The sequence below is a fragment of the Phacochoerus africanus genome, chromosome 4 (genome assembly GCF_016906955.1).
Source record: "Phacochoerus africanus isolate WHEZ1 chromosome 4, ROS_Pafr_v1, whole genome shotgun sequence".
NCBI classification, from domain to species: Eukaryota; Metazoa; Chordata; class Mammalia; order Artiodactyla; family Suidae; genus Phacochoerus; species Phacochoerus africanus.
Window position 1 is genome coordinate 104749484 of NC_062547.1, and position 20886 is coordinate 104770369.

A 20886-nucleotide genomic window follows, 5' to 3' on the forward strand; every position below is an offset into this window, starting at 1 on the left:
AAAGATTTGTAGGAAAAGAAGAAAGAATAGAGAATTTTGAACTGGAAAAGCATAGAACTGGAAAATAAAAAATAAATAAATAAAATTTAATTTTAAAAAGAGACCAGACAACCAGCAACTAAATATATATAGCACAATGCACGTGAGTGCCGATGCACTCACATGCACATGCACAGCACATGCACATGCAGGCTGGATAAAGAAGCACACTGCTGTTATTCAGCTGGAGCACCTTCTACTCTTTCCTCTCTTCCTACCTGGCAGGGCAGGCCTTGACTAAGACTCCATTCTGGGACAAATCCAGGTGGATAATAGCTTATGGGTTCCAGATCAGGATGGTGCCTTCCATGCTTTCATAAATGATTGAAATTAAGTATTAACCACATCACTGGTAAATGAAAACAATTGATCCTTACATCCTTATACTGCTTTATACTTCACAAAGGATATCATGTATGACTCCCCGATGTTCCTAGAGAGTCAAGTATGAGTGCCATCGTCTCTTTATAAAATAATTATGTCCCTCAGATAAGAAGGTTTCAAAAAGATGTTCATGTCCTCAGTATCCCAGAAGGATTGCTAGACAATTAATTGGTAAAAAGCCCAAGCTTCATTAGAAAGAATGGCATTAGCTCTGAGCTTGGGGACCCTGAGCATATGGGGGTACCAGGTGATCTATTTACTTTGCAATTATCCAAGAGTCCATGGCTAAAGGTAATTGACAATCCCCCAGGTACTAGATGTTGATTTACTTCACAATCTCAGCTGTAGAATCTGGCCTGTACTCAGCTCAGATCTCAGAAATCATGAAAGTAATAAATCATTGTAAATTGACCCACAGATCCCCACACTTCTGAATCTGAATCTTACCATCTTCCAGAATTTCTAAACGTATCTTTAAAACCATTAAAAAACTGTTAAATTCTTTTTAACAAGCCAGTTTTAAAATTTAAGTGCTTCAGTTGTAAATGAACAACACACAGTTTACAGGATAACACCTCTGATGATGCCTTGCTTTGCCATTATGAGATGGGAGAGCATTCTGAGTTAGAGTTCTGATAATAATGAAGGCAAGTGAGGAGATGTGAAAGACAGAAAGTCAAATAGACTGATCAGGTAGTTTACATTGTGTCCGGAGGCAACCAAAGTTAAATATCCTCCTCCAAATGACCCTTAAATGCCTCACTGAAAGATCATTTAAAGCTCTTTATGATAGGTCAGTTCATTGAAAAGTTGAGTTTGGATCTAGTAAAACTCTCAAAATAGTTTCTGTGGTTCAAAAAAAAAGTATATTATTTTTTCCATAAACCATATGAAAATACAGGACTCTTTTCTCTATGACTTCCTTATCAAGGGAAAGAATCCTGTTTCTAGGATGTTTATAAAAATGTGATATAAGAACATAGTAAAGTTATCTGTAGATAATTTTTTAAAAATATTTTCTCTAAGTTATCACTTGAAAAGAATTAATAAAAGTGATTAACCATTTCCTCATAGGCCATATTCCAGCCTAAAAATCCAATTTCAATATTCAAACTCACAGAGTAAATCCTCTATCCTAAGGTAAATTTTGATAAAATCTCGGAAAAACCTACTAAAATTTTATATAATCTCATAACTGATTTACTCTTACAATGAAGCATAGAAAAGTCTTCAAGAATTTGCTATCAGGAATTCCCGTCGTGGCTCAGGGGAAACGAATCTGACTAGGAACCATGAGGTTGCGGGTTGGATCACTGTCCTCACTCAGTGGGTTAAGGATCTGGTGTTGCCATTAGCTGTGATGTAGCCTGCATTGCTGTGGCTATGGCTGTGGCTGGCAGCTGCAGCTCCGATTGGACCCCTAGACTGGGAACCTCCATATGCCATGGGTACAGCCCTAAAAAAAAAGAATTTGCTATCTTTTAAAAATCCATTCATTAAAAAGTTAATAATGCAAATCTCTGCTTAATTCTGTTCCTGATATATAGAAATATATAATTTATTCTTATGTTTGGACAATACCAAATAAATTATTAATTTCTAGATATAATCAAGGGATAATACTTACTGACACACTTGTCTTGTGTATAGTATAAGATTTCATTCTTCTGTGCTGATTAGTGTGATCCTAAATTGAGTTATTTTCTAAAACAGAAGACCAGCAAATCATTTCTCCTGAGCTTTCAGGGAAATTATTGGTCCTTCAGGATGAACCTTGTGGTAGCCATAAATTTAACGTGCACTTAGGTCTAGGAATTGCAACCAATGTCTCAAATTATTCAAGAAGGAATAGGCATTCTTTTATTAGTCAAACTGTTGCCCTTAGGAACCCATTATGTCTCCTGCCAACTCTTGCGTATGCCATGCAAACTTCCAAACCAGTCAGAAGGCAAGTCGACAATATTTTTTGAATCACAGACAGGAAATTTATCAGATAATTTCAAAGTAGTAACAATTAACTGAATTAGTTTCCTAAATGAATCACAAAAAAGCACTGTATTCTGAAACAAGGAAATGATTTTTGTTTTTTGTTTTCTGTTTTTTTCAAGGCAGAAGTCTAACATTCCTGAGTTTTCCTCTCACACTCCAGTAATAAAAAATATATCTATTACTGTTGATCTTTTCATAGAAGGAAAGGTTCAAATGAATCACAACTGAGAAAATAATGTGCAATAAAAACTGCATTACAAAGTAACAAAAAGAGCATTGCCTGAGAAAGATCCTGCTCTGTTGCATGGCATTTGCAACTGGCTAGATATAGTTTATTTGTTCTTTTTGTAGTGGACCAGATGTCACTCAGAATGTTTCTTTTATTCTACATGTAGTATCCAGATTGAAATGAAATTAGGTTTGTCTACTCCAGGCTGGACAAGGATGACTGTGTAAGAGGTAAAGCAAAATCTACATAGAGTAAAGAGCCCAGTGGTTTTGGTCATGTCTCTTTTGGTTCTGTGTTGTTTTCAAAGAGGAGATATAAAATTAGGTTGAGGTAGGGGATTCCAGGAGATGTAAGATCTAGAAATGGCTGATCTCAGCTGCATGTTGAGGGTTAAGTCTAAGAAGTGATAGGCCACAGGTCACAGAAGTTAAGAAAGTACTCCAACTGAGGGGTTACTTTGCTCTAGAAATCTGAGAAATATTTAGAAGCTTGCAACATTTCCCCACATCTTCCAGAAAACTGGACTTCAAAAGAAAGGGCAATAGTTGGTAACAAAATAACAATAATTATACCTAGCACAATAGTAGCTCTTTACACATTTCATTTCATTTTAATTCTTACTATGATTCTGTAGGGTTTTAGTTTCCTGTTGTAAGGATGGAGAAATGGAGTTCAGGGAGATTAAATGAGATGGTAATCAAAAGGCTCAAAAGCAGAACTTCTGTTTCCAAGTTCACATTCAATGCACGGTAACATAGCTGCCACTATAGCAGGAAAAAAAAAAAAAGACTTGAAACATTCTTTCTTCTCCTTTTCAATAAATTCAATTCAACTGAATAACTATGTATTAAGCACCAAGTATATTTTAAATACTATGCTATGCACTCATAATATATTAATAAGAACAGTTTCTTTCTTCTTTTAAGGACCTTCAAAATAATTCTGAAAAGAGGAAAATACAAAGAAATAGATACAAGCATAACAGTAGATATAAATACCAAATAAATGTATGAATATGTACATACATATTAAGTATAAAGATTTATTTTTATATACTTTACAAACTTGTAAAAAACCTCCAACTCTAAGTTGGTTATATATATATATATATATATATATATACCTTAAAATACATTTCCCGAACTTCTCTAGTAATAATAATAGCAATAGCAAAAATAACTAATATTTATTCAATGCTAACCATCAACTCATTTATCCTCACACCTCCCTTAGGCAGACAGCATAAGACTTATAAGTGAAGAGATAAAATAATTTGACCAAGGTCATACAACAGATAAATTGCAGAGTCAGGATTCAAACCCAGACAGAATGATGGTCTCACAGATGAATTGCCTTACAAAATGGTAAGCCCCAGATAGCCAGGAATCCCCAAAGTTTGATTAGTTTCCCTTTACCTACTGAAATCAGCAATAAGGTAAATCACTATACCCTTGTATTTAAGAAAGATTGAATACCTGCCAGACCCCACCCCGCAGCTTAAAAAAATCAATCACACTTTTTCCTTTTCTTTAAGTGACCTTGCTTTGTAGTAGGAATTCAGTATTCTTACCTGTGATCTCCACTGAATGGACCATAGATGGTGGCTATGTCAATGGTAGCTATCTATTGGTGAGCCAAAGGCAAGAAAATCCTGGGCACTGAGCATGCCCAGCGCTGAATAATAGCAATGCTGCTTAAATGAGAGACATTATAAGAAAGTAGTCAGGAGAGCAATAGCAAATGGAATGACTTACCTTAAGAACTGACAGCAACTCTTCTGCTGGAGATGATTTTCGAAGACCTTTCCTTGCTGCTTTACTTCCCCACGTATTCTTAAAGTGCATCCTATAACTTTGGAGACCATGAGTGTGTTTCTTTCCTTGAAACCTGAAGCAGTCCAAATAGCATAAGAAATCTAGCATAAGAAATTTCTGAAGAAAATTATTCCAGTGAAATATATCATTTTTTTTCTCAAGAAAAAACACCATTTCTTTTAGGGTAAAGCTTATTTTTTAATGGGTCTACAAAACTGCACAAAGTATAACACATACACAGTATTACATACTTCACTAGAGTATTCACCATTCTTTCATTTTTTAAAAGAAATGAAGACATTCCCCAAAATAATAGAAAATAAATTATCCTTCATTTAAGGGGATGCTAATATAAGTTCCATCTCTGTTTCTAAAATCTGGAGAGAATAGATTAGAGAGTAAGATCCAGTCACTGGTGGACCTAATTTGTGCTGCCATATCTTCTGTCAGTGCTAAATGATTTTGCTTCTCTCCACTGGACTCACCTGCCTAAAATACATGAACCTGCTTACTTCTGCAAGGATGCCTTTCATATTGTAGATTCCTGCAGAGGCCACAGTGATGTCCCTAGGAATCCCAAAGTTATTATTTCTTTGGCCTGCATGCAAAACCCAACCATCGTTCAGGAATAACATCAGTTAGCCAGGAAGTTGCATCAGTAGAAAATTTCCAATTTATTTGCCTTTATATATCTGAAATTAAAAGAGGCTACTTAGGTGATTCTTTACAAAACAAAGACATATTCCAGGATGATATGCAATTTACATCTAAAGAGTGAAGGGTCTAGGTCGTCTTACCTAACCAGGTTCTACCTAACAAAATTCTACTGTTCAAGGATGTCCAGGTAACAAAGGGTTATTTTCACTATTGGCGTACTTAAGAAATACTAAACTTGACTCACTGAACTCACGATTATAGACATTTCCACAGCAAAAAGAATTTTAAATTGCCATGGAATTTACTTCCAATTCTGGTCAAGGTGTGATAACAGGGACGGGATATACCCTGTCACCTTAAACAGCCAGAAAACTGAACAAATTATAGAAAATAATAGTTTTCAAGATGCCAGCTCTCAGGAAATAGAAGACAGTCTTCTCTGAGAGATGGGAAACAAATAAGGCAATCACTATACTTTGGGAAAGCTTCTAGGCCTTGGCACCAAGAGAGATAACTAAGACAGAGCCTGGAGGACTTCCTGAGCTGAGAATGCTGGGCTAAGACTCTTGAAAGACTGAGAGGCTAGAGTTTGCAGAACAGAGTAACTGAGAAGAAGCATAGAGAGAGCTCCAAAGATCCTTGTTTTTACTTGTGCTTCATTTAGTACGTATGTATGTATGTATGTATGTATGTATTTTGGCTGCACACACAGCACATGAAAACTTCCCTGGGCTCAGGATTGAATCTGAGATGCAACTGCCAACTACATCAGAGCTGTGGCAATGCCAGATACTTAACCCACTACTCCAGGTCAGGGATCAAACCCACACCTCCACATAGACAACACCAAATCCTTAACCCATTACACCACAGTGATAACTCCTGCGTTTCATTTTGAATAATTTCTATTGCCATGTCTTCAAAGTCAGTAACCTTTCCTTCTACAATGTCTAATCTGCTGTAGATGTATTTTTCTTGTCAGAAACTCTAGCTATCATTTCTAGAAGTTTGGTTTCAGTCTTTTTTATATATTACATGCCTCAAATTGTTGACTGTACATATTAGAATCATAAAAAACTATTTTTATGTTCTTATCTGCTAATTCTAACATCTGTGTCACATTTAGAATGGTTTTGATGGATTGGTTTTTTTTTTCTCCTTATTATGGGTTATATTTTTCTGCTTCTTTATATGCCTTGTGATATTTCACTGGCTACTAAACATTGTAATTTTACCTTATTGAGTAGGATATTTTGTGTTTTCACAGATATTCTGGAGTTTTGTCTTAGGGTACAGTTAAGCCAATTTGAAAACAGTTTGATCTTTATGCATTCTGTTTTTAAGACTTGATAATTGACACTAGAGCAGTATTTGTTCTAGGGCTAATTATTTCTAATTACTAAGGCAAGACCCTTTTGAGAACTATATTCAATGTCCCATGAATTATTAGGTTTTTCTATTTGCTGACTTATAAAGAAAAAAGCATCATTATAAGTCCTGCAGAGGCCTCAGGCACTGTCCCCTCTTATCCTTTCTGGTGGTTCTTTCCTCCGTTTTGGGCTGTTTCTTCACAAGTATATGCTGACTGGAATATATCAACACTCTTCAGAAAATAGATTGCAGACTTTTCACAGTGCCCATGATACTATCTAAAATTGCTCAACATTACAGAGAACCAGAAAAAATGTGACCAAGTCTCAAAGAAAGGCAACCAACAGAGCCCAACCATGAGATAACCCAGATGTTGGAATTTATCACGTAAACAGATAAAGCAACTATTCTAATCATGCTCAGTGATAGAAAGGAAAACACTTACATAATGAAATAAAAAATAAGAAATATCAGAGAAATTGGAAACATGAAAAAGCAAATGGGGATTTTAGAACTGAAAAAATACAATGGACGAAAGTTTTAAACATATTATGGAAAGAGCTTTGTAGCAGAATGAAGATGACAGGAAAAAATCTGTGGACATAATAATAGGTCAAAAGAAATCTATTCCAGGAGTTCTCTTGTGGCACAGCAGGTTAAGGATCCAACATTGATACTGCAGTATCTTGGGTCACTGCTGTAGTATGAGTTCGATCCCTGGCCCAGAAACTTCCATATGCCATGGGCATGGCCAAGAAAAAGAGGGGGGGATCCAATCAAACTTACAAGCTTTTACACAGTAAAGGAAACCATCAAAAAAAAAAATGAAAAGACAACTTATGGAATGGGAGAAAATAGCTGCAAACAATGCAAGTGACAAGGGCTTAATCTCCAAATATACAAACAACTCATAAAACTCAAAACAAAAAAAACAAGCCAATAGAAAAATGTGCAGAAGACCTAAATAAACATTTCTTCAAAGAAGACATATGGAGGGCCAGTAGGCAAATTAAAAAAAAAAAATGCTCAACATTACTAGTTATTAGAGAGATGCAAATCAAAATGTCAGTGAGGTACCACCTTATACCAGTCAGAATGGCTATCATTAATAAGTCTATAAATAACAAATGTTGGAGAGCATGTGGAGAAAAAGGAACCCTCCTACACTGTTGGTGGGAATGTAAATTGGTACAACCACTATGGAAAACAGTATGGAGGTTCCTCTGAAAACTAAATGTAGAACTATCACATGATCCAGCAATCCCACTCTTAGGCATATGATGAAACTGGATGAAACTTTCATTGAAAAAGATACATGCACCCTATGTTCACTGCAGCACTATTCACAATAGCCAATATATGGAACAACCTAAATGTCCATCAACAGACAAAGATGTGGTACATATATACAATGGAAGACCACTCAGCCAAAAAAAGAAAAAATAAAGCCATTTGTAGCAACATGGATGCAAAAAGAGATTTTCATACTAAGTGAAGTAAGTCAGAAAGACAAACACCATATGATATTTATATGTGGAATCTTAAATATGGCACAAATGAATCTATCTACAGAACAGAAACAGATTCACAGACATACAGAACATATTTGTGGTTGCCAAGTGGGAGGAGGGAGAAAGTGGGATAGATTGGGAATTTGGGGTTAGTAGATGCAAACTATTACATTTAGAATGGACAAGCAATGAGATTCTACTTCATAGCACAGGGAACTATATCCAGTCTCTGGGGATGGACCATGATAGAAGATAATATAAGAAAAGTAATGTATATATATGTATGTATAACTGGGTCACATCGCTATACAACAGGAATTGGCACAATATTGTAAATCAAGTAATTAGAGTCCTAGAAGGAGAAAAAAGAGGTAGATGAAAAGGAAATTCAAAGGAAAAAAAAAAAGAAGCTTACCGATTTCCCTACGTAGGTAAAGATATAGATTTATAAAGGCAAAAAGGTCAAACTCAGGACATCACAAATATAAGGAAAACCATGCCTAGATACATTAAAGTCAAATTGTTGAAACCTGAAGATGAAGGGAAATTTTTTAAAGCAGTAGAGAATAAGAAACAACTTTACATACAGGGAAACAAAGACTCGAACAGCCATGAGCCTACTCATCAGAAAGCTTGGGGGCCAAAAGACTGGCAAGAGCATCTTTAATGTACTGAAAGAACAAAACTTGACCAAGAATTCTACCTCAAATGAAAGTATCCTTCGAGAATGAAGGTGATGTAAAGATATTTTCAGATAAGTAAATATAAGAAAAGGTATCTTTACCAGACCTGCACTAGTAGAAACACTATATGAAGTTAAAGGAAAGAATGCCAGAAGGAAATTGGAACTTTTGCAACAAAGAACACTGCAAATGTTTATTGTTGGTAAATTATACCTCAGTAATGTTTTTTTAAAAAAACTTAAAGAAATTGGATAAGCTAACATCATGATACAAATTGGAAGAACAGCAAAAGTCAGAGGAATGAGATAGACATACGTCAACTGTTCTGTACAAAAATAATTCAATGAGGTTGAACCTAAGAACAGAGTCTAAGCTTTTCTTTGACTCATTGCTTCTCAAAGCAAAATTATTCTTTCTATATCAAGAAAAAATATGTGGGTTGAAATAATTGTTGTGATATAACTGAACTGTAGATGAAATACATCTCAATCTTGGAGAGTTTTTTCAATCCTGATGGAACTTGGCAACTGGAAAAGAATTAGAGAAAAGCTGTGGAATTCTGTAGCCCCTGCATAAATTCTGGCTCTTTAATTAGATTGCTTCTCAAAGTGCCAGTAAAGATTAGATCTGAAACTAAAAGATTTAAAATATTGCAAGTTCACTGGACGAGCTAAAGAAATGTCTTTAAACCAGTGATAATCAAAACTTTAGAAATCATACTTTGCAAAGAAAAGCCTAGAAGATTAATTTATGAGAGCATGAAAGAAAGACAATCAGGAATTAAAGATGAAATTAAATAACTGAGGATCTGAATCAATAAAGCACCATGAAGCCACTGAAACTGGATCCAGTTTTTCTTTGCCATCCAAAGCACTGTTTAGTTAAAAAGCAAAAGCTCTATAGCCTGACACTTCAGGAGAGACTCTGCTTGAAATAATATTAGGTGTTATTTCCAAATGAAATAGCAAAACATTTCTTGATAGGAATGATTTACCTACACTGTGTTTTAAATGAAGTAGCTCTGATTTCCATTTGATTCCATGCATCAGTTTGGGACAAATTTTCTAACCCCTTTGTTCACTTGTAAATCCCCACACATCCCAAACAAACAAAAATACGTTCCTCTGAGGCAGGGTTTTAAGACGATGAATATGTATTGCTCTGTAAATTAGTTGTTCATATGTGTAGCTCCCTTGTTATAATGAACTCCTAAAATGAGGGTCAATTCCTTATTTACCTCTGCATTTCTAGCCCCTAGCATAGTGCCTAGTACATAAGAGATGTTTAGTATGTTATTGTCAAATAAAATGAATCCTGAATCTATCTATGCAGTACTGGCTACATAATTTGAGAGCCCAGTGCTCAATACAGGTCCCTTATTTTAAAAACCATTAGAAAATCATGAACTTGGAGAACAGACTTGTGGTTGCCAAGGGGGGTGGGGAGGGAGTGGGATAGATTGGGAGCTTGGGGATAATAGATGCAAACTATTGCCTTTGGAATGGATTAGCTATGAGATCCTTCTGTGTAGCACTGGGAACTATGTCTAGTCACTTATGATGGAGCATGATAATGTGAGAAAAAAGAATGTATCCGTGTATGTGTAACTGGGTCACCATGCTGTACAGTGGGAAAAAAAAAAAAAAAAAAACTTTATTGGGTAAATAACAATTAAAAAAAAAAAAACATTAGGAAAATTCTAATACGGTGACTGCAGGCAGTTAATACAAGCCCAGGTTTCTTCTGAGCATGGAGCCCGGTGTAACTCCTGTAGATCACTTACCCACTAAGCCCACTTATATCTATGCTGTCAATGACCCATGGGCTTTTACTTCTACTCTGGAGAAGGAAGTTATTTAGAAATCATTCTATTTCATCATAATGGTTTTTAAAAAATCACGACAAGGATACAAAAAAAAAAAAGGAAGAAAACAATAGCATTTGGCCTGTTTGTCACCCACAACATAATAAAGAGCAAAGACAGTGCCCGAATAAGGTTAGAAGTGCAAAACAGTATAAATTGCAGGAATAAATGTTCAACATTTTATTAGCAAGATTTGTAGCTTTTTTCTTCCTAAATCTACCTATTTAAAAAACTTCATAGTTCACCAGAATATTTGATTTGCTTCAACGTTTTCAAATAACTGACAATAAATTGCCTAGGTTCACATACAGTTTTATAACATCAAATATTTCGTGTGTGATAAAATTCACTAATACTAAACATATTTATGATATCTTGCATGATTCAAAAGGCCCTTCAGGCTCTTTCAAGGTCATTATTATGAGATATCATTTTTTCCTTGACCCTCAGGTGCAGAGGTTTGAGTTAATCAGGCTCAATAGTTCATAGCATGTTATTAACATTGGGGCATAAAAAAGGCCTCTTTTGTTTTATTTATTTAGTTCCTTTTATTACTTTTCCTGCCTCACATTCATTAATTCTCCAGACAGCCATTCCATTCTGTCCAATGTTATTTTTTTCTTTGTATGTCTTATCATAAAAATGTGATTTTTGTTTGCTTGTTTTGAATGAATTGATTCAAATAATGAATTCAAATATACAGTTTTATTTAGGTAAATAATTTTGTGGGTTACTCAGATTCTTATTTATTTCACTAAGTACTATGTTTTAAAAATTCATATATTTGCTACATGAACATGATTCATTGTTTCTAACAGCTACATAGTATTCTATGGTATACACTCAACACCGTCTGTTATCTCTTCTCCCAGTGATGGGTACTAAGGTTAGTTCACCTCCCACCACCACGAATAATACAGCTATGAACACACTTGTGCATGTCACTTAATGGATCTCTGTGAGACTTTCCTTGGGATGTATATTGAGGAAAAGAATAGTTTAGACATGAGTATGAGAAAATTTATTTTGAGTAAGTCAACTCAGATCACTCTCTGAATGGCTGCATCAGCTTTATCTCCCACCAGTAATAAATACAGACTATTCTATCCCTACAACCCTGTCTACAGTTGGTACTATTTAGCTTTCTAATTATGTCCTGGAGTCTAAGTGTAAAACAGTAGCTCATCATTCTTTTGATTTCCATTTTCAGCACTACAAACAAATTTGAGACTCTTCGTAAATTTTTGAGTTTCTTCTTTGTAAATTGATTTTAAAATCTTATACCCACTTTTATTGGGGCTTCTGTCTTCTCGTTAATTTGCAGAAATTTATTTCTTTTCTTGATATTCACTCCTTGTCAGCTGTAAATATTACAAACATTTTCCTCCTTCCACCAATATGTTACCTGATCATTATTTTGGTCTATGATGTTCTTTATTGAATATATTCTTTATTCTGATAAAAATACGTTTCTCTCTTATGCTTTACAGTTAAAAAGTTTAGTTTTAAAAACCTTCCTTGTCCCTAAGTCACAAAAATAATCTTCTGTATTTTTTTCCATTACTTCTTACATATGTGATAAAACATTATGAATAAACAATCTACTTTTTCTTATTGATTTGTACTGCAACATCAAAATATCATTGTGCTCATTGAATGCTAAAATGTCCAAAAATTAAATGTTAAAGTGGTCTGTTACATTTCAGATAAAATAATATATTGCTTTATGATTTGCTTCTGACAAGGAAGGAAAGAAATTATACTTTGTAAAAAGAAACTTTGTATAACAATTTAAAACATTCAAATGTAGTACTAACCACAAGAAAAGTGAGCTGTCATTCACAGGAGATGTTTAAGCAGATGTTGTTGAGTGTCCACGTGATGGAGCCTGTATAATAAGTGTGTGGTTGATAGCCTCCTTCTTGGTTCTCAGTTCTTTCATATGCAAAAGAAGAGAATCCGGCTGTCTACTACCTAGAGCCCTGTATGTGATTAAGCTCAGTGATTCTGTAATTCTGTGCCATTTAAATTTCCTTCATCCTAAAGAAATTTTTTTAATGACTTCTTTCCTTTATAGAATATTTCTATAATTGTATCAAATGCCTTTGCCCTGGAAACTCATGAAGTATCAATGCATAAATATTCACATATTCTGAAAGAGCCCTGACTGCAGCTCCTTTGTATATGAGATGAATTATCTCCTGTGTCCTTATTCATAAGGCTACCTTTGTTCACCTTTGCAAACTCCTGGACTAATTCCTCTAAATAAATAATGCATCTCCTGCAGGTTTTCCAAAGAATTGCAGAACTACCCTTGCAGACATAAAAAAGCGAAGTCAGACACACTAATTCATCGGGAAATGGCTTCCTTTCTTCTTTCCTCTCCTCTTCCTTCCCTTCCTTCCATCTTTCCTTCCTTCCTCTCTTTCTCTCTATCTCTCTTCCTCCTTCCCTCTTTTCCATGCTTCTTTCTCCCTTTCTTCCTTACTTAGGACTGAGAGTTCTTAACACATGTAGAGAAAAATCTTTTCTTCAACCCATCTTAGGTTCTCCAGCTAAAGCCATGTAAATTTGATTGGGCAAAAACAGATTAACAAGAGGAAAACAAACAAAAATTAATTAAAATGTGCATCACGTATGTATCCATGGGAGCACCCAGTGATGAGTAACCCAGCGGAATAGTTAAAACTTAGGTTTATATACCATCTTAGGCTAAACAAAGGGAAAAGGGTTTGGGGTTTAAGGGGGGAGAGGGGCAAGTTATGAAAAGTTAACCAGGAAATATATGGTAAACAAAAATTGTTCAATAGAGTATGTTATGGAGTTCCCATTGTCGCACAGTGGTTAGCGAGTCCTACTGAGAACTGTGAGGTTGTGGGTTCAATCCCTGGCCTTGCTCAGTGGGTTGGGGATCCAGCGTTGCCTTGAGCTGTGTTGTGGGTTGCAGATGCAGCTCGGATCGCTCATTGCTGTGGCTCTGGCGTAGGCTGGTGGCTGCAGCTCCGATTGAACCCCTAGCCTGGGAATCTCCATATGACGTGGGAGCAGTCCTAGAAAAGGCAAAAAGACAGGGAAAAAAAAAATAGAGTATGTTATGCAAATTTAAGTCCTACCTTTTTATTAAGAGTTCTCAGCTTCCTGGTGTTGGGTGGAGGGAGACATCTTTACAAATAGACATTTCCTTTATGAAAGGAAAATTTGTGCCTGGTTTTTAGAGCTTTTACTGCATCTGCTAGTTTTCAATGAATGGACTTTAGCCTAAAATAATCCATATGCCAAAGAGACATATTTTGAAATGATATACTCTGGTATCTGTCTCACACATCAAGTACCCAATAAATATTTCTATATTCTAATTTTTTTAGGTTTTTTTTTTTAAAGTCCTGACTACCTGCAATAATTTTGTATATCATGCAGAGCAAAAGTCAGGTCTTAATTTCAATTATTATTTCTCAGTCAAAAGAAGAAAGACATCTCTCAAAAGTCGGTTATCACTAGACTGAAGTCCATGCCTAAGTCTTGCCTTGTTCTGCCTCTTCCAAAAGAGTTCTTTCACATAATATACTGAAAATTAACCTCCATGTTAAAACCCACATTATTTTATCTCTCCCAGAGACCTTAGTATAAACAGCTCAAATTAGAGTAGTGTCCATAGAAAAGTGACATTTCCAAGCAAATCTAAGTAAAAAATTCTAAGAACAATGAATTCATTACTAACAAATAAGTGCATTTGCACAATAATTATGTTGAGAAGGTTGTATTATAGCAATAGATTACTCTCTGGCACTATTTGAGCCAGGGTTATTACATTGCAATGAAATTACTAGAACAACAGAAGATGCTGTTTGATTTTCTAATTATTATTGAAAAATGCCTCCTGAGCCCAACCTTAAAGCCTTCTCTTTTGAATCATCTTCAGCTCATGCTGCTTCTCATGCATTATACATTAAACCCATATGGCCATTTGAGGCGGAGGGTCTCTGGAGGGCAGTTCCTTACTGCTCTTTTCACTGTAGGAGAGAGAAAGGTAGAAAAAGCAAGGAGAGGAGAAGGCTGAGACTAGTGAGATGGAAGGAACACCACTGGGCAAAGTTCAGAATTCAGGCAAAGGTGAGTCAAATTAATAAACATTAAAGAGATGGGAGTCCCTTCCAGAAGATTTTTTTTTAATTTTATTTTTAGGTTTTTGTTGCTAAGCTTGAGAGAACGCCTGAGCAAGGTTGCTCTCTGAATCTATTAGTTACTAATACATACCTCGATCTTATCATTTACTGGGATGAGAAAAAACTGGAACAATTTAGTGAAATGAATCTATGCAGCTGAGGCTTGATTTTTATGAAACTATGTTAAAAATTAATATTTAGAGTCATCTATGTAATATAACGTATACAAAAATACTTTCCCAAGGTTAATCAAATAGAAGTAATTTATTTTAAAAAGAAAATATAGAAATTTTCCAGTATACTCAGATTACCTACCCCTCACAGTGGTCCTCTTAGAGCAGATAAAGGATTATTAGTTTCTCAGAAATAAACGATGGAAAAAACTCCTTCGGTTCTTCTCAACAGCGTCATGCACCTACACTCCAAATTAAGAAAAATCTTGAAAATTACACCTCTTCTTTAGTTGTAGTCATCATTGTTTCTCTGCCCTGAAATTTGCTATCTTTTTCAAATTCCTTAGACTTCAGCACTAACCATGAACAAAGAACAATGCTAAGTAGTTAAAACTCATTATTTTATTTTTTCTGATAGAAAAAAATAAGTCTATCAGATAGATGTTTATATTACTCATTATTTCCAATTTATGGATGAGAAAACTGGGGCTGTAAAAGTTTATATGTTTATATCACTCAGCTCTCTATATTAAATATTATAACTTAAATATTAGAGATTATAAATGCAAATTTTATTTTTATTCTTGCAGCTAGATACATGGATTGATGTAATTCTACTTTAATTTGATTAGGCATCTTGCCTACAGAAGTAAATACATCCTTGAAACTTGGCACATCATTTTCATAGTGTTTCCTTTTTCATAGGAGAAAAACAAAATTAAACAACTATGGTTTTTTAAAAAACTATGTGATTTAAAATATTAATGACATTTCAGCCAATGGGCTGTTAAATGTCATCCCACTCACATTTTAATTATCAATGCCTCTTTATATATAAATTGAGTAGCATTATTTCTTGCCTCAAATGTTAATTTCCCAATTAAATAGCTACCATTTAAAAAGTATGTTTTTAAAGAATCTAATATAGGTTAGTAAGCAAAGGGTTGATGGAAGAGAAGCCTGCAAATAGCTCTGAACAGATTCTCCATATTTATTTTGAAACAGAGCAGGACTCTAAGGAGATATTACATTTTAATGTTTCCATAAAGATGGTGTTTTTCTCTTTACAATTCTGCCTTCTCTCTCCTGTGCTTCTGTAGAGTTAGGAGTCTAAATGAGCTCCAGATTTCATTTTCTCACCCTGCCTTTTGTCAGTGACAGACAAGTCTCTCCCTCATGGCCAGTCTGTGATTCAACCCATGTCTGGTGCATCATCTATCCCTTATTAATCAGGATGAGACATGCATCTGCCGCCCAACATTGCCAAGGATATGAGTTACAATATTTGAATAAAAGCTGAAAAGTGCTAAAAATATTAAACTGTCTGCTATGCAAAGTCAAAAGTCTTGAACAATTTTCCTGTATTTGTTTGTTTCTCTTGAGGGTCAATGGTCCTCAGAAAATATTAGTTCAATTACAGTAAGAGAAAACAAATTTTAAAAAGAAGCATATAAATATCCCACAGTTCTACTTTTTAAGTTAGGAAACAAGAGCTTAAAACCCCATTTAATAAGTACAATTATATGTACTTGTAAGGAAGGAAAAACAATTTCCCTCTACCCTTCTGGGTTCTTAGCTGAGATCCCCTAAAATAAAAGACAGATTAATAGGAGAAAAACAACAAAAGTTTATTAACATATATACCTCTGGTATACAAGAGAGATATCCAGGAAAAAAATGAAAACTCCCTGAGATGGCCTAAGCCAGTACCTTAAATGTTATCTTCAGTTAAAGACAAAAAAAAAAAAAAAAAAAAAAAGGAGGGGAGGGGATGTTTGTTTGGGTTAGGAGGAGATCGGTTCTGAGAGGTTAACAGGAAAAGCATGCTTAAACAAGGTTTGTTATGCAAATTTATGTCTGTGCCTCCTCCATTGATAAGATTCACCTGTGATTTAGTCATCCATCTCTCCTTACACAGAGAGAGACACCCTTACAAATGGAGATTACCTTTATAAATGTAAATTTCCCTTCCAAAAGAGTAATTTATATCCTATTTTCAGAGCTTATTCTGTGTCTACTATTTCCCAAAATAATCAGCTCAAAATAATCCTTATGCCAGAGAAACATATTTTGGGATGGCAAATCTGCTATTCTTCACAATGTAGTGATTTGTTTCTGTGTTATCCACTAGACTGAGTTAAAACTAGAAAGCGTTTCATATAGCCTCGAAATCTCCCCCCGCGCTTAATAGCTTCCCACAATACCTGGTAAATAATTGATACTCAAAACGCATTAGATGATGGCTGAATTTAAAAATATGTAAATAAACAAAAAGAATGCATAGAATGATAGCAAACATTTGCTCAACAAATGGGAAGTTTGATGATTTTAGATGTAGAAAGAAAAGAGTAAAGAGAAAAAGTTTGAGATCTGGTTTGTGGCAGAACCAGAACTCAGTCTCAGTTTCACTGACCATGCTTTCCACTATTCCACACTTAAACTCTAAAAATCCATTCCTACATGACAGTGAAGTACAAAGAAGGGATTAAAGAGTAGAAATGTACATGCAGAGACAGAAGGAAACCAAGACAAGTGGGAAAAGATGCAGAGGGAAGCACAGTAATATAGGTTTACAATCAAACTTGGAGATAGACTGCTTTAACCTCGTATCCCTACATTGTGGTGTTTTGTGGAATTTACCTAAAGACTTTTGAAGTTATGTTGCATTTTTGCAACTTTAAACTTTAAAGATTTGTTCATCAGTTGTTATGCACTCCAAGGTATCCATCAGTAGGAAGCAGTTAAATGATTAATGATACAGGTGTATAATGGAATACTATACAGCAATTATATGAGCTACATACTTATACTGATATGGACTAAACTTCATTTAAACAATTGAAGATCAAAAACAAGGTGCACAAAAATAGGAATCATATGCTACTAAATGGACCAAAAAGGAGATATTGATATGTATGTATGTGCTTGACAAGACTAAAATATCTCAGAATATGTATACACAAGAATTTGAAAGCTAGTTGTCATTTTAAAGGAAATTAGAAGACTAGAACCAAGAAGCAGGCATTCTTGTTGTATTTTCCTTGACACAGTTTGAATTTCTTTCTAGATACAGGTAATAATTTTCTTAGAAATAAAAATAGAGGAGTTCCCGTTGTGGCGCAGTGGTTAACAAATCCCACTAGGAGCCATGAGGTTGCAGGTTCGATCCCTGGCCTTGCTCAGTGGGTTAAGGATCCAGCATTGCCGTGAGCTGTGGTGTAGGTTGCAGATGTGGCTTGGATCCAGCGTTGCTGTGGCTCTGGTGTAGGCCAGCAGCTGCAGCTCTGATTAGACCCCTAGCCTGGGAACCTCCATATGCCGTGGGAGAGGCCCTAGAAAAGGCAAAAAGACCAAAAAAAAAAGGAAATAAAAATAGAAATAAAGAGTTACTCTGTCTACGTAAACTAGTAGAATTCCATTGCTGATGATTTTTTAAAATTCTTCAGGTTTTACCATTATTTTTGGACACCAGTAGTCACATCCACCAAATAAAATTAAAGGAGATTATAATAGAGGTTACAGATTGAATGAAACTATACATTCTAGCATTCTAGTTCAGGCACAAAGCTTGACATTAAGGAAGCAATAAATCACAAAATCAGATGCTAATCAGTGGGTTGCATAAGAGTTACTTTTATCTTTCTCTCTTCTATCCTCTCCTTCCCCAGATCTACCACTATTCCTCAGAGACTTTAAGCCAAAAGGTAATTTTTTTTTTGCCTTATCACTTATTTTCTGTTTTGAAAATATATTTTATTTCTCCTTGCCTAAGCGTCTATCTAGTGGATCTATCAGTATCATTTTATATATATATATGGTATGATGAGCATTTGAATCAACTCATGAGGCTGTATAGGACACTTTACAAAATGACTGATATAATAACTCTTAAAAGAAGAATTTTCTGAAAGGGAGCAGCTGAAACAATAGGAAAAGATTATGGAGAGAAGGCCATACACTTGGATGGAAAAATAGAATCAGAGATCTAAAGGTACATTCTGAGGATGTCAAGCAGGAATGCCATAAAATATCTCTAGCTGCCTTAAATCTTTCTTAAATAGGGTGGAGATATAAATAAACAAGTATTTATTTATTATCTCTTATTAATTATATTGTAAATCGCTGGCAAAAAGGGGAAGTATGCCTTTCATGTCTCTGTGTTACAACCTGATTGAGCAAATGTTGATTCTAGCCCTGAAAAGGGGAACAGCAAGTCATATTGCCGATGAGCATGTGTGGTGGGAATTATTATGATAGCCATCTATAAAAAAATCCAATCAGCCATACTAATGTGTCTTCCACAACTAACACTGCACTCATGAGCAATATCTGTGTTATAGTAGAAGGACCACATGCTTAGGAGTCAGAAGACTAAGTCTTGGGACTTCCCATTATGGCTCAGTTGAAACAAATCTTATTAGCATCCATGAAAACACAGGTTCAATCCCTGGCCTCTCTCAGTGGGTTAAGGATCCAGTGTTGCCAGGAGCTGTGGTGTAGGTTGCAGGCGCAGCTCGGATCAGGCATTGCTATGGCTGTGGTGTTGGCCAGCGGCTATATCTCTGATTTGACCCCTAGCTGGGAAACCTCTATATGCCGTGGGTGTGGCCTTAAAAATACAAACAAAACCAAACAAAAAAGCAAAAAACCAAGTCTTGGTTCCACCCTTTAGTAACTCCATAACTTGTCAGAAGCAAACCTTTTTTTTTATGTAAGAGAATGGACTGGTTGTTAGGACATAGATGCCAAAATATTGAGGGCTGAAGCATCTGTTAGTGTGTGAGAGAAAGAGAAAAATTCACATGGGCAAAACATTGACAATAGGTGAACCAAGTAAAAGGTAGTTTATGGATATTTATTGCACTATTTTTGCAATTTTTCTACAGGTTTGAAATGTTCAAAAAAAAAAGCAGGAAAATGATAAACTTATATCTTTCCTTTCTCCTCTAAGCATAAATGGCTTGAAAAAATAGATTCTTTAATTTTTACCATTTTGGTCACTGACAGCACCATCTCTCACTCTTCATCACCAACTAGGCACCAAATCCTAATGTTGTTTGTTTCTCACCTTCATTGCCCAGCACAAATCTTGATCTTTCACTTGGATTATTGATGTGAACATATTTTAATATGATTTTCCCATTCTTCTTTTTCATCCTAGATTGCTTTTCATTTCGTCATGGTCTTCTATTTTTTGGACACACTGGCAGCATGTGAAAGTTCCTAGGCCAGGGATCAAACCCATGCAACAGCAGTGACCCGAGCTGCTGTGGTGACAGTGCCAGCCAGATCCTTAACCCGCTGAGCCACAAGAGAATTCCTAGATTGCTTTCTAAAATACTGATCTAATTATTCCCCTCTTTTCCTGAAGAAAAATCTTCACTATTCCACATATGCCTAAAAGAACAATATCTAGGATTTCCCGTTGTGGCAGCGCCATGGAAACAAATCTGACTAGGAACCATGAGGTTGTGGGTTCGATCCCTGATGCGGGCTCTGTGGGTTAAGGATCCAGTGTTGCTGTGAGCTGAGGTGTAGGTTGCAGATGCGGCTCAGATCCTGCGTTGCTGTGGCTATGGCTTAGGCCAGCAGCTAGAGCTCGGATTGAACCCCTAGCCTGGGAACCTCCGTATGCCATGGGTGCAGCCCTAAAAAGACAAAAGACAGAAAAGATAGAAAAGAAAAGAAAAGAAAAGAACAAAGTCTATACTCACATAACTCCCTCTAAATCCCTCCTTCTTAGTATATGAACTCTACAATAAATATCCACATATTTGAAAGCACCTTCTGGTTGTTTTTGTGACACATTCATTTAGTGGTGCTATAAGGAATCAAAAACATTTATATTTATGTTTCTTTTTATCTATTATTGAACACAAGAAAAATTAAAACTTGAACCAAGAAAATCCAGTTATGTGCCTAGTTGGTTGCTTTAGAAATGAGGGTAATACAAACAATTTGCAATATGAATGGGAGGAGCCTGTGTGAAGGAAGATATGGATTTCTAAT

The 20886-nt window shown here is 35.4% G+C and overlaps 1 long non-coding RNA gene across 1 annotated transcript in view; it reads left to right on the top strand.

Annotated features, from left to right (window-relative positions):
* LOC125126196 (uncharacterized) overlaps nt 1-20886 on the top strand; it is a 411782-nt gene that overhangs the window by 296491 nt on the left and 94405 nt on the right. The window lies entirely within an intron of this gene.